This window comes from Phymastichus coffea, unplaced genomic scaffold (genome assembly GCF_024137745.1).
Source record: "Phymastichus coffea isolate CEN01 unplaced genomic scaffold, Cenicafe_Pcof_1.1 PCOF00008, whole genome shotgun sequence".
NCBI lineage: Eukaryota > Metazoa > Arthropoda > Insecta > Hymenoptera > Eulophidae > Phymastichus > Phymastichus coffea.
The window spans coordinates 3176675-3200876 of NW_026706819.1; the positions used below are offsets into that span (position 1 = coordinate 3176675).

General features: G+C 37.1%; 1 protein-coding gene across 3 annotated transcripts in view; it reads left to right on the forward strand.

The window, feature by feature from the left end:
* Positions 1–24202, forward strand: part of LOC131669918 (uncharacterized) — a 1245201-nt gene that overhangs the window by 542953 nt on the left and 678046 nt on the right. For all 3 annotated transcript variants that reach the window (XM_058945134.1, XM_058945126.1, XM_058945144.1), the window contains exon 6: positions 18088–18202. The gene's annotated coding sequence lies outside the window, so the exon portion shown is untranslated. The remainder of the gene's footprint in view (positions 1–18087; positions 18203–24202) is intronic.

Genomic DNA, 24202 nt, shown 5'->3' on the forward strand with positions numbered 1-24202 from the left:
CTTTAAAGAATTAGTGATAAAATTATTCGGGAAATTTTTCGAATAGAAAAAGCAATAACAGTATTATAAATGTAATTAATACAATTAAGTATAAGCTAAATAAATTAAATATGTAAGCTACCGTACATCACCTTAAATTTTATGAATAAAAACATTTAATTTTAAATATATGTCTTTACTTAATACCTAAACATAACAACATAAGTATATGTAACTCTTTATGACTCTCTCTCTCTTTTTCTCTACCGCTAGCACTAGAAAACGACCTCCTTTCTCCATCGCTAGGAACTGATATTTCTATCTCCTTCTATCACTAGTTTTTTTCTCTCTTTCTCTCTTCTCTCACTCTCTCACTTCTTTCACTCCCTCTGTCTAATTAAAAATGAAGCATTTTATTTATTTATTTTAATTTATTTTATTTTTATAATACATTAAAATAATATGTTAAATAATACAAATAATATAATTTTATATTATTTTATTTTTTCTTTATTGATCCTACAATCTTAAGGTGGCTTTCTCGTTGTTGGTTCGGCTGTGATTAAAATTATCTTACGACGAACAGTTCGAGATATATCGAAATAGATCGAGTGTCACGAGTTAGGTGACATAAGGTGAGTTCAACTCGGTTGGAAAAGGAGACATCGGAACGAAAGTATCAAACGTAAAGGCGAATAAACGTATACTCATACGTGTTTAACGGAGCGGCTGTTATCTCTGCATCGTGGAAATTTGTTCTTTAATAATTTATACCAGCTGATCCACCCCGTTACATCACGCCCAATCGGTATTAAGATCCGTTTTATTCGTATGGGATTGTGCGTCGAAGGTAATCGATGCACGAGAGGGAGAGAGAGAGACGATTGCGCGAGCGCTTAGGAAGGTCTTAGCGAGTGTTAACGTGAGATTTTGAGGGATGCGCACTCTGCAGAGGGAAAAGGGAATCACTTTGACCTTTTTTTTAATAAATTGTAATATTTATTCTAACAAGGGCCAAAAGCGGTAATAATTAATAGGTCGAAGCGATCCAAAATCGTTGTTTATTGACAGGTGCTAGCCCGTTTGAGCCACAGTTTAGTGGATAAAGGGGGGCCAGAAGCACCTCAGCGCCAAAAAAGCAGAGACCGCGAACCAATTATCCAGGCGGAGCAAGCAAACAGGGGGTTCCGACCTATAGGTAGAATATTTTATCTTATTTTAGATAGTTTGCGGGGACTACTTGTGCTCATAATCTTGCGTGTTTGCGCCTTGAAAAGAAGGCAGTAAGGGTAGTAACATTAATAGTGTAATACCCCGCTCATAGCTTGGGTGATAGGAAGCGCCGGAGGCACACCCGACAAGCGTGGCTCGATACAATCTGCGACGAGTTGGAAAACCTCAGCGCAGAGGAGCACAGCGACCATCCTCTGAGACTCACCAATAGGGACGAAATAACCTTGACAAATATGTCAAAGACATTCGCCTGCCTTGATGAGGACTAGGAGGTTGAAGCCAGCCGCCAAGAAGAGGATGACGTCATCCTGAAAGTTCTCCACATCCAGGAACAGGAGGAGAGGGAAAAGAAACGGAGCAACCTGGATCTGAGGTCGCAGGAGTCCTGGACCCGGAAGGAGCCCCAGGGAGAACTATCCTTGAGAGAAGTCTTCCGGAAAATACAGTATTTGAATGAGGGAGTCGACCGCAACCGCAAGCTGGTCGGCCAGAACCTAAAGACCTTTCAAACTTTCCAGGGTATATAGGTGTGTGCGGAGCGGGAGGCGCAGGACATGCGCTAGAGAATACGAGAGCTGGAGAACGGAATGCATGAAATGGCCGATGCAGTCCGTTCGTCCCAGCGTGACTCGATTCAACCGCGCCCCAGACGCAATGTGGACTTTCAGGACACATTTACCTGTCACTACGACTCAGAAATTCCGGGAGACACATTGGCTTCTCCGAGACCCGTCCCCAGGAAAACGGACGTAACGTCACCGGAAACCCTCCGAAAAAGAGGATCCAGAGGATTATGGGAGATCCGCACCAGTTTGGCAAAGAATTCGAAGAGGAATGTCTGGCACCGTTCCACATTTATCCTCAAAGGTCTCCACAACCCGAGATGTGGGAAAAATAGACCGCAGATGGAAATTGAGATTTGCGGGCAGTAGGGCACAGAGCGTGGACACGTTTCTATCACGGGGAAGACCTGCGCGTGGATGCAGGACTAACCGACGACGAGGTGCTTTATTCCGTATCGGAGATCTTTGAAGGAAACGAGAGGACCTGATATAGTAACAATAAGCACTAGTGGCTTAGTTACGCCGAATTCTTCGCCGACGTCCGAAAATGGTTCGGCACCATTACGCAACAGCAACAAAGGCTGTTGCAAGAAGCGCAGAACCGATTTTAAGGTGAAGATGAGTTGGTGAGAGACTACGTGTCCTACCTGGTAGCTTTTGTCAATCGGTTGGAACCGCCAATGCCCTTGAAGAGGTTATTGGACTTGCTGCATGTAAATCTCCTTTCGAATATCCAGATACAGATGCGTCAAAGTGAGTTAACGTCAATAAACGAGTTTAATAAGAGAGCGACCGAAATTCAAAATACTTTGTCTTACGGTCGACGACCACGTGTATTCACGGATTCAAATTCGACGATCTTCTCTCAATACGCTTACCAGTCGAGCAAAAGAACGGCTGGTAATAAATCCCAAACCGCTGCAATAGCGAGCAAAGGTAAGCAAAGAACCCTGCCAGGAGACCTACGGAGCAAGTAACGGTATCGGCTACAGAAAACACCACTTCTGATAAAAAGATGAAGGAGCCCCTGGAGGGCATAGAGAGGCTCCTGCGTAAAATGGCCACGGAAAGGTAGGACAGCCTTCCAGAATAGCGTAAAAGCCGATGGCGTGGGAGAAGGAGAAATTCACCTCTTCCCAGATCTTCTGGCGAGCGGCGAGAAAGATAGAAGCAGAAAATCGACTTCACGAAGCCTCTTTAGTGTTCCACTTGTGGCAAGCTGAGGTTCAGCCGTAAGTTCTGCTCAGGTTGGAACAAGGGAAACGGCAAGGAGAACGAAGAGAAGAGGTCATCTAACCACATACAAGTGACCACATACAAGTTGTGGCGGAGGAAGAAGACTCGATTAGTATGAGGGTCGAGCAACTTAAAGACCCAAAGTATTCGGAACCCTTCACACAAAAAGCTCCACTACCTAAGGAGTCCACGTGTAGGAGTACGCCCATCGTCGTACCAGCAGCGAAAGGTAAAAAGTCGCTGAGAAGCACGACGAATGGAAGAGAAAATGCGACTCGTGGATACGGCTCAGAGGATGAGACCAAATGATGGTTGCGGGTAGACATAGGTGACTTTAAGATTAGAGCACTCTATGATACCGGCGCCTCATCTGCGGTAATAGGTCAGTTAGGGCTTAGATTGACATCGGAGATGGGACTCAGACTGAATGTGACCAGGACAGGCGATGCAAGGCTCACCGATGGACACCCATGCCTCATCATTGGTCACATGATGTTCCCCTTTTAGGTAGGGAGAAACACAAGATAGATAAGAGTCGCCATTACGCCGCTGCTCACGGATGATTGTTACGTAGGCGCGAACTTTACACGTTGATTCCTGACGGAGGAGAGGTTTTAGGCTGTACCGTAGGGGTTGAGCACGAAATAGATGTTGGAAGTGCTCGACTCATGAAACAGAAATACTACCCAGTTTCTGACAGGGTGCGAGAGGAAATGCACGCGCTGGTCGAGAACATGCTGGAAAAAGATGTAATCGAACCAGCGACCAGCGGCTGGTCAAGTCCAGTAGTGATGGTAAAGAAGGCTGATAGAAAGTATAGGTTCTGCGTGAATTACCAAAAGGTAAACGCAATAACCAAACCAGATTCCTATCCTTTGCCATATATGAGCGACATCCTAAGACGAATAAGGGATGCCAAGTACATATCCACACTGGACTTGAGTAGCGCGTACCATCAGATTCCACTAAAGAAAGAGTCGCGCCCGATATCGGCGTTTACAGTACCAGGGTAGGATCATTTTCAATTCCCTTCGGACTGTCATAGGCGGGAGCAACCTTCCAGAGGTTGATGGATAAGTTGATAGGCCCAGATTTGGATCCATTCGCTTTTGCTTACCTCGACGACGTAATTGTGGTTTCGTCGTTATTTGAGGAGCATAAGTTGCACCTGGAAAAGGTAGTAAAGAGAATTCTAGGTGCGGGCCTAACTGTCAAAAGCGACTTATGTAAGACGGAAGTGAGGTACTTGGGAGTTCTCGTAAACCAGGACGGAGTAAGACCAGATCCCGAAAAGATACTACCGATACTGCAGTATCCAACACCACGGACAGTCAAACAGATAAAGCAATTCACGGGCATGACGTCGTGGTATAGACGTTTTATGCCCGACTTCGCTATGATCGCTGAACCTATAAACCGCCTAACGAAAAAGAATGTACGTTTCTCTTGGGAGGAGGAGCAAGAGCGAGCTTTAATACTCAAGCATATCTTGTTAGTTTATTGCTTACTGGATAAATCTTTAAATAGTAATTATCGTTTTGAGTTATAGTTATTAAAATATTGACGCAAGCCATCTAGACATAACTGGTTCTAAATTATTGTCTACGGCAATTGAAACTATATAATTCGTTTCATCTAAGTAAATTTCATTACCTATTTAAAACCTTTAACTGAAATGAATTATACTTTCACTTTAAAATTGGATTATTAAGAATCTTGTATTTACTTATTTCAATTTTTATATTTGATTTTTTAAATCGATGAAAGAATGAACTTTAACTTCTCCAAATTATGTAAAGTAAACGAATTGAGGCTTGCAATGGCTCGGTTGGTAGGGCGGCTCAAGGGCCTGCTGATCCTGGGATCTTCTGAACGTCAAAGGAGGTACCGGCTGACGCCCAAAGATGAGCACGGTGCGCTGGAAGTGCCTTTAAATCGAAGGTGAAGAGCACATCCAATTTTATTGCATAAATAGATTCTACGGTACTTACTGAGTAACTCTCTGCAAAAATTAAAATAATTCCCAGGGCCGTTTTTATTTTTTTTTAGTTTTAAGCTTAGAAAATCAAATATTGAGACGTACACAAAAATTTGACGGAGCGTGGTCGGTGAAATAATTCGATGATGTAGAAAAAATCGTATAACATTTTATTAACTGAATAATTAACATCTGCGGACTGTATGTGCACATCTATATCAAATCTATACATATATACATATGTGTGTATATTTGAAATATATACATTAAATATCCAATAACAAACTATAACAAACAAAGAATAACGAACAATATATGTTGACTATTATATTCTTGCACCGCTTTGAGTAAATTGGCAGCATAATTTTCGTGGGATTTATTCAACTTATATTTCTTCCAAGTGTTTTCAAAATCAGAGTGAACAGACTCCACTGCTTGTTCACTGAAATAACCGAGTCCTCTTTGAGCTTTATCACAAAAACATTTGACATGAAAGAACACTGCGTGTACTTTTGGAATGATACTTATATTTAAATCTTCGTAACTTTTTTTAAAATTATCGATGTATAAACTGAAATTTGGATCAAGTTCAACTGTAAAACCAGAATCGACTACTTTGCAAAAATCTTCGAAGCACTTAACAAATTTCAAACAACCAATGTCTGTAATCGAGCGCAAAATGTCTACCTTCTTTAATAGACTGTGACACGCATTTCCAGCAAAACTAGAAACTCGAGTTCATTGGTTGTTTAAAATTTGTTAAGTGCTTCGAAGATTTTTGCAAAGTAGTCGATTCTTGTTTTACAGTTGAACTTGATCCAAATTTCAGTTTATACATCGATAATTTTAAAAAAAGTTACGAAGATTTAAATATAAGTATCATTCCAAAAGTACACGCAGTGTTCTTTCATGTCAAATATTTTTGTGATAAAGCTCAAAGAGGACTCGGTTATTTCAGTGAACAAGCAGTGGAGTCTGTTCACTCTGATTTTGAAAACACTTGGAAGAAATATAAGTTGAATAAATCCCACGAAAATTATGCTGCCAATTTACTCAAAGCGGTGCAAGAATATAATAGTCAACATATATAGTTCGTTATTCTTTGTTTATTATAGTTTGTTATTGGATATTTAATGTATATATTTCAAATATACACACATATGTATATATGAATAGATTTGATATAGATGTGCACATACAGTCCGCAGATGTTAATTATTCAGTTAATAAAATGTTATACGATTTTTTCTACATCATCGAATTATTTCACCGACCACGCTCCGTCAAATTTTTGTGTACGTCTCAATATTTTATTTTCTAAGCTTAGAACTAAAAAAAAATAAAAACGGCCCTCGGGATTATTTTAATTTTTGCAGAGAGTTACTCAGTAAGTACCGTAGAATCTATTTATGCAATAAAATTGGATGTGCTCTTCACCTTCGATTTAAAGGCACTTCCAGCGCACCGTGCTCATCTTTGGGCGTCAGCCGGTACCTCCTTTGACGTTCAGAAGATCCCAGGATCAGCAGGCCCTTGAGCCGCCCTACCAACCGAGCCATTGCAAGCCTCAATTCGTTTACTTTACATAATTTGGAGAAGTTAAAGTTCATTTTTTCATCGATTTAAAAAATCAAATATAAAAATTGAAATAAGTAAATACAAGATTCTTAATAATCCAATTTTAAAGTGAAAGTATAATTCATTTCAGTTAAAGGTTTTAAATAGGTAATGAAATTTACTTAGATGAAACGAATTATATAGTTTCAATTGCCGTGGACAATAATTTAGAACCAGTTATGTCTAGATGGCTTGCGTCAATATTTTAATAACTATAACTCAAAACGATAATTACTATTTAAAGATTTATCCAGTAAGCAATAAACTAACAAGATATGCTTGAGTGTAGAAGGCAAACAAATCGAATGTTATAGCTAATTTGTTTTATATAACACTATAATTAATTAAAATTATCAATGAAAATTCGAATTCAACGACTGTCATTAATTAGAACCTCGCGGCCTCAATGCTAACTACCGATGTACCTTGCTAAATTGTGAATTTTTTTAGTACTTATGCTGGAATTAGTCAGAATAGTATTGCTAAAGTACGGAGAAAGGTTAGTGAAAGATGTAGTCACAGATCGCTTTTAGCTCAGGGGATATCACTCCTAAAAATTGGAGCCTGAGTCTATGATGAGGGAAAGGAAAGAGTGCGTGTACTTTTATAAATAATACAAATAAATTTGGGAATAGCCAAAAGTGTATTCGTTAGTTTCGGAATCCGACGCGTGGATTTTCATGCCTTGGACTACACGAGAGCTCGTATTTATACCCTGAATTCGCGAACATTTCACGCTAAAATACTCGTTTAATGTTATTTTTTATTTTAGCGCAAACTTTATTTATTTATTAATACAAATCCAACATGGCTAGATATTTCATTTCCGCGCGCATACTGCTGCTTCAGCAATATTTCAGCGTCTGATGTCTGGTTTGCTTGGGACGTATCAAAAATTTGTGGGTTTTCTGGGTTGCAATCATGCACGAATAAAAGAAAAGAAAAAATTAGACTGGACAGCTACAATAGATATGCAATTCTTGTATACAGTTATCGCATCATTTGCCTCACACGCTTTTGGTAACAACTATAAACACTCGCTCATGTTACTTGATAGAAGTGAAAAATCAAAATCACAGTCGAAAGCAATAAACCAGAATTATATGTTATATACTCTCACACTATGTATATGCTCGTATACTATCGTTTCAATACGACGGTATTGAACTATCATGTTTGATAGTTCATTCAAAACCACGCTAAATGAAACTATTCTAGTTAATTCGAACACAAAGGCTGAAAATCTCTTATATTCAAATTAAAAATGGATGAAATGAACTTAGATGAGCTACTATTGGATCAATCATAGGATTTTGAATCACTGAAACAACATGCAGCAGTCAAAAAATTGATACATGAAGGCGAGTCTGCAAAATAGTAGCTAATATATGAAGCATCTATAGGTCACATGTCAAGCACGTAATGCACACATTTACTGGCAAGCAGATGAAGAAAATAAGAAGCAGCTCGCTTATTTCAAATCAAGTGAGTATAGAACAATGAAAAGCAGCTGTTTGCTGTGTTAAAGAGCTTAGCTGAAAAATTAGCCAACTTGCAACCCCAACCACCAGATCAAGAATACTCAACTGCAAATGCCAACAACATGCGTGAATTACATAAGCGTACTCATATGAATATCGAATTACCATGTATCAATATAGAATTTCCGGAGAGTTTTTCTAAATAATAAAGCAAAATAATCTTTGCAGAAATTGTTTAAAAAATATTGATGGATTAGCTGATTACAAAAGTCAAACAAATTGTTCTAAATGTCAAAAATGGTATCGCATACTGTTACATCGAGATTTACGAGTAGCAAATCAAAAAAATTGAAACTCCTCGAAAGTCACGTTTAATTCAATTATCGGCATAGAAGTTGCACACAGCTCGGACAAGGTAAATGCTCATCCTTCAATTTCAAATTCTATTACTCATACAAATTTATTACTATATAAAGCATGAGTATGTCCCTCTCACTTTCAAATGGAGCGATAAGAGTCAGAGCATTGATTGATCAAGGGTCATTGTAAACGTTTATGTCTCGCAATCTTGAACATGCTCTAGGTATTCATTGAATAAAATTTTAATGTCTCTTTTGGGCGTGGCATAAATCATAACCGACAAAGCCATGTGCAGCTAAAATTTCGGTATGCGACATGGATGATTCAGCTTTTGAAACTATGACTATAGCACTGCTATTAAAAGTCATAGTTGAGCAGGAATAAAAAGGTACAATTTCAAAATTAGTTTTTTTTAATTACAACAGTTTGTGCAATGTGAGCGTTGAGATCATACAGGTTTGAGCTCTCATTGCATTAAACGACAGTCGAGTATTGATCGTCTTTCGCCACGCAGGTTAGGCGCTCAAGTTTTTTTCCTCCCTTGCTTCTCTGCTTCCGCCATCACTGCAGTGCTAGGCCCTAACGAGAACTTCCTTCTTCCTTTTGCACACTCTGCCGCTCACTATCATGCAGCCATGGAACGCCTCTTATGCACCCTTAGCCGTAAAAGGGTGACTTTAATGCCGCGAAGGCTGGAAGACTGACGCTTTCTATGGATCTGCCGCCACCAAATCAACTCTAGCACGGAAAGATGGTCTTGATGGCTACGACATCGCGAAATGCGTTCGTTTATATACTTGTGAGTTCAGAGCGGTGAAAAGGTCTGACAAAGCGGGCATGCTCAAGTTATTACTCTATAAACACAACTTAAATCTAACGCAACTCACCTTAAATCTAACACAACGCAACTCAAAAATAATGTGACTTAACCTAATGCCGTAACTTAACCGAACATTCCGGCCCATCGGATCCGGCACATCACACACATAATTAATGCTTAGCTGATCCCGAGACGTGGCTTTCTCTCCTTTCGGCGAAACGCATGTTGGATATCCCGCATCAAATAATAACTGCATTCACTTGTTAAGAAAAGTAAATTTAATGGAAGTTTTATTCTCGGTGCCCTTAAAAAGGGTTGTAAAGATGAATTAATTATTCAAAATATTTTACGTAACTGGATACTCTCTAGCAATATTAGTACTCCTGATAATCACAGTAAAGTAGATTAAGCAGTGCTGTTGAGAATATGAGTACATATTATATTGTACAATGTCAGGTTCCTTTTGCGCTTCAGGTTCCTTTGGACTGTACAGTGTACATGTGTGTCATAGAGTATGGGAGTGAGACTACCATGTATACTTCCATCCCTTTCCTCTCCGTATGTTTATATGTGCATATAAAGCGGAGCCCTGTGTGTTTGCTTATATATTCTGACGCTTAGCGACTCGCACTAAGTAAAGATGTATTCTCTTTAGTCCTAAGTTTTTTTTTTAATAAACGTTCCTTATTATTAATTATTGTTCCTTTTATTTATCCAACAAGTGCATAAGAGTAGCATCCACCAACTGCATGCTGATCACTTTTTGTTCGCTAGGCCAAGGATTGAGATGTCAAAGCTCTCGTTCATTATTCGAGTTTAAGCAATACTCTTGTGGGTGCTCGTTCTTCCTGACATTGATTCCTCTCTCGACATTGCCAATTTGCAAAAACGTAACTCGCGTTGATCCACTATTGACATCAACCACCTTCAGCAGGAGGCGAAGAATAAGAATAGCATTGCCGAGGTATTTTTCCAGAAGAGCCTACAGTTGCTGGAGTTCTATCCATTTTCTCGAGATTGCTCTCATCGCTCGACAATCTTTTTGCCGAAGCTGCCCTCATTGCCTGCAGAACAACTGGAAGGTCAGGTTATTGGGTTATTGGGTTATTAGATCGAGTGCTCTTTTTTTAGTCTCTCTTCCTCTCTATGGTGTACTAGTAATCGCATTAATAAACAGGTATAAGTATCAAGGTGTCCACCCGGCAGAGCTACCTTACATAGTTGCCTTAGACGAGTTTGTAAGAAGGTTTGGTTATATGTTTACTAAGCAATTTAAGCACGCGTTTCTGTTATAAATTAAATAATAAGGTTTTTTCGTTGAATTTGAATCATTGAAAGCTTATTTATTTGAATGCGTCTCTCTTTCCCTCCCCTTTTTTTAACCCATTAAGGCCCAGGCCAAACCTGGGAAAGATAGCGCCAAACTAACTATGCCAATCGTAGCTAAATCGAAAAAAAAAATACCCGTGTTTTTTCTTTTGCCATTTTCAATTGTTTATAAAAAATTATTTAAACAAATTATCAAAAAGTTATTATTTTCAAAAAACTGATAGCGGCAATCGATTCTACGGGAAAAAACATGAAAGAAATGTATATAACGTTTTTTTGTCAGACGTCAATTTGTTTAAGAAAATAGGACAGAAAGCTTTGAATTTTCACAAATTGTACATTTGGAAATTTGACTAACATAGTAATTGTTGGGTTACGAAGTTGCAAAGAGTTTGCAAAATTTTTTTTCTATTGAAACCGTGTTAGAGATCACGTTTGAGTGGCGGGCTAACGGTTTTATGCAATATTATGGATTCAGTTTTCATTACTAAAGTTTTTAGTATATTTGGACATTTCTAGTACATTTATTTTACAGTTATTTGTTTTTGGAACGAATTGACATTTGACAAAAAAACGTTATATACAATTCTTTCATGTTTTTTCCCGTAGAATCGATTGCCGCTATCAGTTTTTTGAAAATAATAACTTTTTGATAATTTGTTTAAATAATTTTTTATAAACAATTGCAAACGGCAAAAGAAAAAACAGGGGTATTTTTTTTTTCGATTTAGCTACGATTGGCATAGTTAGTTTGGCGCTATCGGCAATAGATTTTGCTTGGGATTTGGCGTATACACAGGTACCTGACAGACTTGCAATTGTTTATAGCCATTTTACATTAACAAATTGACGTCTGACAAAAAAACGTTATATACATTTCTGTCATGTTTTTTCCCGTAGAATCGATTGCCGCTATCAGTTTTTTAAAAATAATACCTTTTTGATAATTTGTTTAAATAATTTCTTATAAACAATTGCAAACGGCAAAAGAAAAAACAGGGGTATTTTTTTTTTCGATTTAGCTACGATTGGCATAGTTAGTTTGGCGCTATCTTTCCCAGGTTTGGCCTGGGCCTTAATGGGTTAAAACAAATATAGGTAACACGGGCAATATTGTTACACTTTTTGAAAAAGTATCGTAATGAAAAAAGTCGTATCCAGGGCTACAATGCTGCAATGAGACTCGGTCCGTGTAAGGCATTGGAGTCTGCTCCGCAATAGATGCCTGAGCTGGTGGCGTAAGAGGCGATACGGCTGGCCCCAGCGGAACCGGCCAATCCAGAAGAGCCTTCTTATCTGGACGAAGACTTCAGTAAGGTCGATCTGAGTCGTCAACTTGTCTTATTGTGATGAGTCTTTGGCAAAGACATGTGTGAGAAGTGGGAGCAGTCACGGAATTATTACTCCAGCGACTCGGACGAGTCGCTCGACGCATGCAAATTGGAACAGGCGGTCTATGATATCGGTCTACACTGTAGAAAATAAGAGATGTAGATCGAGGCGCGGGCCAAATTAGAAGCCCCGTGCGATCGAGACCTAATCCCGCCAGAAATCTAGGATGAGTGGGTGCAGCTGGAGGGGTTAGCCAAGGAGTGCCGTCGCATCAGGCTGGCAGCAACGCGGGCCGAAACTAAGGCTTATGCCAACCATCACGGAGACCGCGCGCTGAGTTTGACGAGCAATTTCTTGGATAAAGTCCAGGGTGCCGTCAAGCTGAGGTGGACTTTGGATTAGGTCACAGAGCAGTGGCAGCATGAGAAGGGCTAACGATAAGCCGAAGAAGAGCACTGAAAGAGAAAATAGGCGAAGCGTTTGGTCAAGTGGCGCGAGCTGAGGACTATCGAGCGATAACTCACTGAGCTCGTCTAGAGGTAGAATCATTTAAAGCGAGAGACTGCCGAATCGGTCGGACTAGGTGCCGCAAATCTACAAGAGCGCCCTTCGACTCGAGCGACTGAGGCGACCCAAAAAAATACTTCCCCTACCAGGCTAATTCACAAGCCCGGCTTTTACGCGAAGAAGAATGTGGATACCACACGATCGTGCGACAACTGGAATGAACCATGACGCGAATTGATGAAGAAGAGGCACTGCAACGTATGCATTTGATAGGTGTACCTAAATTCGAGTCACGCCATCTACTGGATGTAGATAAAAGGCCTCATCGAGCGGTATGAGTAAGATGCCTCTTGCGCTATTCGTCCGGCTATCAAGAGAATATGAAGGAATGCGCATAGGCGATGAAGTTCAAAATTACACGTCGCCGCACTACCTCCTGATCATTGGCATTGACGCCTTAATTAAATTACCTCAAGTTTGTATTTTGAAATTTTTCTCTTATTTGTTACTTACTTATAATCTTGATTATAAAATATTAATTGATTGAATTGATTGATTGGAAGTATATTTAACCTTGGGGTATGACCTCGTAGGTCTTAGGAAATACGGAATGAAAAACAAATTAAATTGGAACGATACAAATAGGCAATAAACAGTAGTAACAAAAAAAATAAAAAATACAAAAGATCAAACAAGTGATGTAACGGTCCTATCTATGAACACTTGTATTATTTTCACTGAATTACTGCAACCCGCTAAACTCGTCAATCTACTTACATCAATTAGCATATTAAATGGCGCCACCTCATTTATTAGTACTAGAGCCAAATTTCACGACCATATAAGGAGCGTGACGTCACTTACTTATAGATATAGATATAATAGTTTTTGTTGTTTAATTAAAATACGTTAATTAAGAGTAATTTCAATGTAACAAAGCATTTTTTATATAGATTTTAGGGCATAGATTAAGATTATAATAAGTTTAATTACTTTTATCTGCAAAATTATATTAATGTGAAAATTAAATTTATTTATTATGTTAATTATTATAATGAAGCGGATACTCTCAACTTAAGATGACTATCTCAGAAACATGAGTAAGAATTCAGTTTATTGATAACAGCTTAGTTATTACTGTTATCAATAAATAAACAATTAATAATTTATTGAAACAAATAATTGTACGAGGTGTGATCAAAAAGTAAGGTGAATTTTTATTTTTCTCAAAAAATATTTATTTATTCATCAATTTTTATTTTATCTCCTTCAAAGTAATCCCCCTCGGATATAATGCACTTGTGCCAACGCTTTTTCCAATCCTCAAAGCATTTCAAAAAATCATTTTTTGTGATCTTGTTTAGTTCATCCTTCGATGCCGCCTTTATCTCCTCAATTGTGGCAAAACGCCGTCCTTTCATGGGCCTCTTCAGTTTTGGGAACAAGAAGAAGTCACAGGGGGCCAGATCTGGGGAATACGGTGCCTGTGGCATCGTTACTGTGTTGGTTTTAGCCAAAAATTCGCGCACAAGCAACGATGTGTGAGCAGGGGCGTTATCATGGCGCAAAAGCCAATTTTTATTTTTCCACAAATTCGGACGTTTCTAGCGGATTGCTTCGCGCAAATTGCGCATAACTTGCAGGTAATATTCCTTATTTACTGTTCTATCCTGTGGCAAGAACTCATGATGCACCACGCCCCTGCAGTCAAAGAAAACTGTAAGCAAAACCTTTACATTTGATCGAACTTGGCGTGCTTTTTTTGGTCTTGGTGATCCAGAATGCCTCCACTGGGACGATTGAGTCTTAGTCTCGACGTCATAACCGTATACTCATGTTTCGTCACCTATTATAACCATGTTGAGTAAATCTGGATCATCGTTGACGTCATTCAGTAGCTCTTGGGCGATGCTCATGCGACGTTTCTTTTGGTCGAAATTGAGCAATTTCGGAACAAACTTCGCTGACACACGTCTCATGTCTAAAACACTCGTCAAAATTGATTGGCACGAACCAAATGAGATGCCAATATCATCAGCAATTTCTCTAATGGTAATTCGACGATTTCCCAACACTATTTTCTTCACTTCTTCAACATTCTCATCAGTTGTTGATGTGCTGGGGCGTCCAGAACGAGGTTCGTCGTCGGTGTCTTCTCGGCCTTCTTGGAAGAGTTTATACCACTTGTAAACATTTTTTTGGCTTAAAGTAGACTCACCGTATGCCACTTTCAGCATTTCAAGTGTTTTGGAACATTTGATTCCATTTTTCACACAAAATTTAATGCAAACTCTTTGATCCATGTTTTTAGACAGCAGCAAATCGTGGAGCACGCAAAACACTTCTAACCTTGATGCCTCTCACAAACAAACCAAACATACTACAAAGCTGAAATTTGGAACGTATGTTCTAGACGAGTGTACCGATATAACCAAATAAAAAAGTCGAAGATCGAACGGACGTAGCCCGATAAATTTCAAAATTCACCTTACTTTTTGATCACACCTCGTATGTGAAATTTTATCATTATTTTATTGTAAATATTGCTCTATTATATTAACTAACTTTATTAGTTAATAACTTTTGACTATACTTTGTGCGATAAGTGTAAATTATCCATATCTAATTCTATAAATTTTACATGCTTTAAAATTTCGTTATTGCTGTCTATTCTATTGTAAACAAGAGAAAATGATTTTGCATACTTGCGTAAATAGTTCGAAGAGGGCTGTCCTGTGAAAATAGGCGGAAAAATCTGTATAAATACGCTGATTTTTACACAAGCTAAATTCTTTATCTCAAGTGATTAACTGAGCAAATTATTCCTTTCCTATTGTAATTTACGCTCGACTCATAGAACGTTTCGCGCTACAAGAAACTTGGGCTGAATTACATCCTTTTTACAAGAAACACTTAAGCTCTGCTTATGAGATACTTCGCACCATAAGAAACTAGGTGAAAGTTTATCTTTCCTTAAATCCAATTCATATAATCATAGATATTCATTTATAATTTTATTTCAAACTTAATGTTCATAAGCATTTTCAAAGTTAAAACGAATTCTTACTCATTAACGCGACAGACCATGAGAGTACGAACAATATTATAAATAATAGGTGATATTAACATCACAGTGTGAAAAACATGAATAAAATTAAATTAAAACTTAAAACTAGGTCGGCGCAAAGCAGTAAGAAAAGCAATTAGAATCGGACATAACATTACATCAATTAACATGAGAAATCGGCTAATTAATGGGGAATTGCAACGGACGCAAGACAAAGAGTTCAAGGCGATGTTCACGCGAAACAACAAGTCATACGAATGCAAATATAGATAGTCAGGTACACGCAGCGAGGCTCAACGAAAGCGTCAAGAATACGGCAAGGCATGTGAAAATCGAGGCAGTGACGGGAAGCAAAATCAAGAAAAGATCAGAGAGGTCGAAGGACGTGAGATAAGTCAGGCAAGAAAACGGGCAGCAAAGACTAAGGCAATCAGAGGCTAATGCCACTACAAAAATTAGTGGAGAATGAAAGTAAGTAGTATAGGTGAAGATATTTAGAAGGAGAGAGCAAAGTGGAAGGATTAGGGAGGCCCATTAAAGGAAGGAATGTTGAATTTGAGGTAGCGTCCAGGAATTTGAAGGTAATTGGAAGAGGATGTAAAAGCAGAGACGGTGAAAGAAAGAGAAACTGGAGGATGGTTAGAAAGAAGGGAAGAATCAGTGAGGAACTTCGTATCAACTCGATGGCAGAATAGCTGTTGCTCGAGAGACATGAACATGGAGTAAAGCCAGGATTTGAACTCACCATATATCGCCATATCAAAGTCGGTGATTGAGAGCTGGTTGAGAAAGAACATATCTCGAAGCGATACAGACTGATTCCAAGCTTCTGTACGTAGAGAGGGATAGAAAAAGACCATAGGAGTGTCCTGGAAAGAACGTTTGAGGTGCGAAGGATTGGAGGATTGAAGATATGTAGTAAAATAGCTGGGTTCGAAAGTGCAGATGATTTTGTAGGTGCGTAATATCAGGGTAATGTATCTCTGTGATTCAAGAGAGAGCCAACTCAGCCGGAATCTATGGAAACACACGTGGGAATGAATGATAGAAGAAAGAATGAATGGAATGAAACTGATTCTGAACCTAACGCATGCATTGTACGCTATTTGAAGGGCAGCTGTTCTGGATTTCTCTAAACTATGAAAGGCTAGAGCGGCATAGCTAAAATAAGGGAAAATAACGGATTGAACAAGGTATTTCCTAGTGAAAATGGCCAGGGACTTTTTATAAAATTTCATTGCATTTAAATTATAATATACTTTTTGAAGGATGTCGGAGATAAAGTGTTTTCAGTGGAGACTATAATTAGTGGGACGGAATTGAGATTAAGGGAGGAGATGTAGCCTTCACTGCCAAGAATGATGACCTTCGTCTTAGATGAGAATGGAAAGACTGATAAGGAGAGAGGTCAAAGAAATAAAAATTGGCAGCTAGTTGTTCATTCAAGACAGAAGGAGCGATGAGATGTAGGGAGCGAAAGGTAAACGGTTTTGAGGAGTTATGGAGAATAAAAAAAGAAAAAAAGAAAATAAATTTTTTGTGTGTCAGTAATATTAATCACCAATGAATTATTCACATTTGGTGTATACATGGCTGATGAACTGAAAAGTGGGGCATTTAAATTAAGAAAAACAATTCAATTTTTAATGGATTTAACATTTCTTTATTGATTCTAAAAATTGAAATCTTTTTTCCTGACCGCTAACTTAGACATGGCCCACATTAAGTTCAATTGGGTGTCTGTCTGTCCCTTATATACCAAGGTGATTGTTTAACAATCATTTGTATTGTCAACAATGTTATCTTTTCATCTTATCTCTCTAAAAGTTACACGAAAAAATTCTTGTCATATCCTTATCCCTGCCATTAAGTGAGATCTGTAGCAGAATTGCTCAATAGAGGTTCAAGTAATAGCAATCAATCAATGATTTCCTCTCTCTCTCTCTCTCTCTCTCTCTCTCGACTAAAAAATAACTCGCTCTACTGAATAGAACGTCATTTGTAAGTGTTAAAGTGTTAATATTTTTTTATTTTTAGTAATATGCTAAGAGCAATGATGCTATTCTTAGATTTTCTTTGTTTTAAGGAAAAATAATAAAATACTAACGAAAGCAAAAGTGAAAACTTAAAATAACTTCTAAAAATTGATCTGTATTTTCATAATATAATTAAAGTATAACTTAATAAAATTGTTAAGTTGTAAATTGTTTCTTGAATCATTCTAATGCAATCGAGATCAAGAAAACTATCCATTTAAAGACATACATATGCAAATACATTTTCCAATGTTTTGAGTAATTTTTAAGGACAGTATTTCATAATCAGTGTGGAATAATGGTCAAAAACACCTTTTAATAAATAACTACAAATGCAAAGTTTTCTCTCTGTGAAAAGGAAAGGCAGTTACAATACGTCCAGCTGATTATATAATAGTTCAACTAATTATGATTTCTTACAATGTTTCTGTTATGATAGAATAAAAATAAATTAAAAAACAAGTAAATAACAAAAATATAAAAAGAAATAGATCAATCTCAACCTAGTCTAAGAAACAGTGAATAATCTCCACTATTTCCTGTCTGTAGGTTTCTACAAGCAGCTTCCAGAACCTATCTCATCTGCGACCGGCCATCATTTACAGTATCGTCGTAAGAGTAATAGCCTGAAACAAAGAGTGCGTGAAAAATTCCTACATATTTGGTGAGTATGAAGTAGTTTCGTCAATCATTCATTATCTATAAAAATACTTTTAAAAACGTAAAAACTTACACAAATGCGTTTTTTATTTGTTTTCCAATTTTTCATGTTTTGAAACTTTTAAAAATAGTGATCTGTATTTTAACCCCTCAACATCCAAACAACATGAATTGTTATTAAAATTTCAACGGATTTTTCAATATAAATTCAATATAAATTTAATTTATATTATTTGTTATTAGATTAAAAAAAAATTGCAATACCACTATTCCGACGTTAAATTTGATGCTATTCCAGAATACGAGCTCAAATATTTTATCAGACACGAAGAAATAAAGATATGAAAGATTTATTCATAAAAAAAATATCAATGTTCGAAAAAATTTACTTTCAACAATTTTTGGGGTATGTTAACGGATGAAATTTATACCTCAATCGTAATCAGGAATGATTACGATACTTGATAACTAAATTGTTATATAATTATTCAATCACTCCTTTTTACTATATTACAGTCAGACCTTAAAAATTCTATAAAACATAAGCTTTTTTTTTTCGAAATCTATTGCGTTGAGAAAAAATTATCTCTTTGTAAGAATAAACACGTCTTACATTTGGTCAAAAAACACCACACAATTTTTTCAGAATTTTTAGAGTAAAATTTCTTTTCTACTCTAAAAAAATTTAAGGGTATTCATTAATAGATTCGAATATATTTTTGTTCTATATAAGTTTTTACTAGATTCAACAAATTTCGTAACAAAATTTATTAAAATTCAAATTACAAATTCCGTTAATTTTTTTTGAAAAGAAAACAAATTGTATTTATCGGTAGATGAACTTGATACAATGTTAGGTATATTATTGCTATTATCATACAATATACGAAATGATTAAAGACAGTGTTAGGAAATTGACTCTCTCGTAAAGTACTCGACTGTTTCATCAGCAATGTCTCGAGATAGGTTTAGCGATATCAAATCAAAAATAAAGTATTCAAAACCTAGTGATAAAAATAATACTGATAAAGCTTGGAAAGTCAGAGAAATTTTAAAAAAATATTCAATATTTATTTGAAAAAAATATTTAATAGTTTGGTTTTTTTAAACTGCTCTTTCCATGAGCGAAGCAGCTCAAATAATGTGCAGCCGTAGGGCGATGGAGGTACTGTAACAAAGTATTTCAAGGTCAAGGATGTTTTGAGAAATTTAAAAACTACTTATTATGTATTCAGAATATCAAGTTTGATCTAAGAACTTCAGATATTATGTGTCTCTAAATTGGTCGTTATAGCAACCACCCGTACTGCTAAAAGGCTAAAAAAACCAATAAGTGCAACTACTTCATCCTCTTGAGTGGAGCTTAGTAGTTATTACCGAAATGTTGGTGTTTTTAAGTTAAAGGTGGAAGCCTTTATACATAGTGCTATCATATACTCTCTAAAAACTGATAATAATAATTATTAAATCCTACCTTAACTCAGCAGTCAATGACGCTGCTCCAAACTCTTATTATCGATTGCATATTTGCCGCCAATTAGTTCTCTGTCGGTTGTCTTTTTTGCTGCATCTATGGATATTTATTGTCAGGCTTTGAAAAGTATCTACTTTTCTGCTTCTGATATACCAATTTATGATACTAGATGACTTTAATCTGCCTCTGTGAACGTGGTCACAAAAATTTCGGTCTGAGTTTTATGCAAAATCGTCGGATAAATGCGACAATTCATGCATCTGTTGAGTGATTGCATTGCTGTATAGCGTCACTCCAATGCCCTTAGTGGCTTAGCCCACTCAATAAGGCTGAATACAATATACTATATTGTAACGGGGTTGCTACCGTTTAATTAATTTTATCCACGTAATCGTATTGAAAAACGCACGTAATTACGTATGTTCAATACGGAAGTCGGAGAGCAAGAGGGAACAGGTGTCAGTCAACCAACTATCTACATGAGTGAAATCAATACGGCGTGAATAAGTTTAATATCGCTGACGGAATCTTTTATTATTTCTCAAATGTTACACTAGAATTGGCCCGCGTATTTATGTTTACATACCGCGCTCGCACGGCAACGACATACGGTATCGGATCGCTCGCCGCTCTTTGTTAGCAGAGCTATCACATGCACGCTTCGCTTCGAGTACGGAAAATTGATTATCAAGCATGCAATCGCGGTCGCGAGATTAAGCTGGCCAGCTTACCTTTTTAACAGTCTTACGGTGAACGGATGAGCAAGTCGCACTCTCGTGGCGGTAAAGTTTATCTGTTCCTTGTCGCGGATCACGAATTCGCGCGCACACGGTTTTCGCCCTCGATGGCGAAACCTCACACACACTTGATTCCGCAGGGAACGACGCTGCTTCAGCTGGCTCAGGTCTGCACTCCGGATAGCTCGGTAACGACAATCGGTTGATCTCTGGAGCACGTTCGGGCAATTCGGTTGCGAACCTCAATCTTTGTGGCCTCCGTGTCGGTAGCTGATTCTCCACTGGTTCGTTTTCAATCGTGCGCGTTCCGTCTCCTCGCGTGCCGAATTGCCTCGTTACATTTTTCGGCTACCGGTAGGTGCTGCCCTTGTGGGCACTGGCATGCATGGGCCGTTAGCGCTAATATGACGTTTACCGTCACAATATATTCATATTCATATTCATATATATTCGTATACACTGAATCTGATCTTCTGCAATAATGCTGTATTGGTGCTTCCTCCACTTGATTCATTTTTTATGATCGTCATGCTCCTCATCTATTGTATACTATACTTGAATCATACCACAGTGTTATGAGGGATATACGGATGCTGCCAACTTCTTTCAACTTCCGGCTAGTCAATAATGAGGTCATCATGTGTGTACTTTATGCGGTGGACTCGGCTGTACTCTTGAATGAACATGCTCTGTTGGATATCAATGTTGATTTGTTTTGGTAAGTTCTTTGAGGTGAGTAGCTTTCATACCCTAAGAATGATGAAAACAATATCTATGGCTAAGTTTCATTCATGCACAAAAAAATTATACACTTTATTATCGTACACGAAAAAATGCATGAATTATTTTGTACACAGGTCATTTTTAATTTTACACCACATATTTAATGGGTAATTTATTGATAAATTTTCATGCATATCATTGTCAACTAAGTGATAGATATATTTAGAGATTGTGCACTCGTTAAGAAAAAAATATGCAACCAACATTGATTATCAATACATAAATATATCTTGCACACTAGAATGTTTATTATGAACTGTGACGGTAAACGTCAAATTAGCTCTAATTACCTAACCTAGTAGCTGCCTGCGGGGGCAGCACTTACCGGTAGACGAAAAATGTAACGACGGAATTCGGCACGCGAGCAGACGGAACGCGCGCGATTGAAAACGAACCAGTGGAGATCCAGCTACCGGTACGGAAGCCACGAAAGTTAAGGTTCGCGACCTAATTGTCCGTACGTGTCCCAGAGTCCTGAGTAATTGTCATCGAGCTACACGGCGTGCAGACCTGAGCCAGTTGAAGAGCATCGTTACCTGCGGCATCGAGAGTGTGTGTGTGTGAGGTTTCGCCATCGAGGGCGAAACCACGTGCGCGCGAATTCGCGATCCGCGACAAAAGGAACAAACAGACTTTCCCGCAGTGAGAATTGTTCTCTTCGTCTACGTGCGTCTGCAAAATAAAGGTAAGCTGGCCAGCTTAATCTCGCGACCGCGATTGCATGCGTGATAACTAATTTTCCGTACTCGAAGGGAAGCGTGCATGTAATAGCTCTGCGAACAAAGAGCGGCGAGCGATCCGACACTGTATGTTGTCGTCGTGCGAGCGCCTCCGTAAACATAAATACGCGGGCCAATTCTAGTGTAACATTCAGAGAGGACAATAAAGAGTTTTCTTTCGTGATATTAACCAGTACTTTCGACGTGTTTATTCCGTATCGATTCCACTCCTGTAGATTTGTAGATTTGTTGGTTGACTGACACCCGTTCCCTCTTGCTCTCCGACTTTCTCATTAGATATAGGTGATTACGAGCGTATTTACGCGATCGCCTTAATAAAAATGATTAAACGGTAAGCAACCCCGTTACAGAACTAATAGTTTTTTACCAAGTTTGTGTACGACTTTATTGTGCACACTCACACTAATACAACGCAAAATTTAATGTTCACACTTCGGCTGTCCTAGAGAAAAAATTATTCCCCATTTATCGTGCACTTTTAGACATTTTTATTTATAAATAAAATTAAATCGTGCACACTTATTTATTGGGAAAATCTTTCACAATTTAGGCAAAGTATCGGTCGTGCACAAAATTATAATACACGCAATTATTATGCACGTACTATTCGTCGAAAAATAAGATACACAGTGCATCGAATTCCCTGAACAGCGCAATTGACAATTTAAAGAGAAAAGAGTATTTTCAGAGATTCAGAGGTGGCACTATTTCTTTAGTAATTGATATTATATGTAACACGTGTATGTTGGTTTATTATTTTACAGATATTTTTGTTTGAAACTGGTAGCGTACTATTTAAAAAATAATATTGTTAATGATAAATTAATTATTTGTTATTATTGTTATTGTTAATATTGTTAATATTGTTTATCGAAAATGTATGTGATAATGTTCAATCATCTGAAATAGATACTTAGCAACTAGTCTTACTTATGTCTCTCTTAGACCATATACACTACGTATGATAAAATAAAACCCATCATTTATGATAATTCAAAATTAACAGCCGCCATTCAATCGAAATTTTTGCAAACAAAGTTTTCGAGTACGTCAATGATTATTGTCATATTTGTATTGGGGTAACTGTGTATTAAAAATTAAAAAATTATTTTAAAAATTGATGAGTCGACGACATTGAACATTGTAATTGAGTGTAAGTGAAAAAAACACAAAAATGTGAATTTCATTATACCTTTTATACTAAAGTAAAGAAGTAGGATATTTAAAACTTTAATAATCTCTAATCTTTAATTAAGAATGAAATTATCTATGAAGTAACTTACTTCGCGAATAGTAAATGTCATACCTTGAAAATTTTATAGTAAAAATCGATAGAATATTTAAAAGACCGGATCCATTTCAGATCGGGCAGGCCTACGGCAATGATATCTCCGATTGACTCGGCTGTGGAGTATGTTATTCTACTTCAAAAATAAGCCGACACGTATTTTTTTTTTTTTCGATTAGACCTCTACATCATTTTTTACGAGTATTTTAAAACAGTGGTTAAAAAATAAATTTTCTATAAATAAAATATTAAAATTTTAAAAAATGCTCTATATTTTCTAATTTTTTTACTTAATATGTTATTTATAGCTTATTTTACTGTATTTCTTATACTCTTTCGAATGCGCCATGCAGAATAAAAGAATATTGAAAATTGGCGGGAAAAACTCAATTTTTCGAAAAATTTCAAACTCAATTTTCTCAAAAAAGCCATCGTTTTTTTTTCAAATTTTTATGATAGATTAAACATTACAAGACCTTTAAATTGGTATAGGAGTGATCGCGTACTTTTACGTTTTAGTGATAAAATATCGATTTTTGGTTTTTTTTTTTGCTCAAAACATTGATAATTATAGTTTTGACATGTAAAACTTATTTACATATATGTTTTATGTGTATTATATAGATATGAAATACATTGTGAATGTTCAAAAAAATCATTACAACAAAATTAAAAAAAAAAACACTTTATGTTTATGAAAAGTTTCAAAATAACTCATTTATTTAAGTAATAAAAATTATATTTTTTATTTTCTAGACTTTGTAGTCTTTCTGTTTTTAGTTTTTTTTATTTTTTTGCTTACTAAAACTGAAGCCTTCTTCTTTTGTTTCTTCGATTTTGATTTTTTTCCTTTTATTTCAACATAACGCTGTGCTGCAGTGCGAGCCATAAACCATTTCGTTGCTAATCATTGATTTTGTCTTCTCTAAATTTTTCAACTTTGTCTTTTTCTAGTAGCAGCAGCTTGATTGAAGGAGTGTAG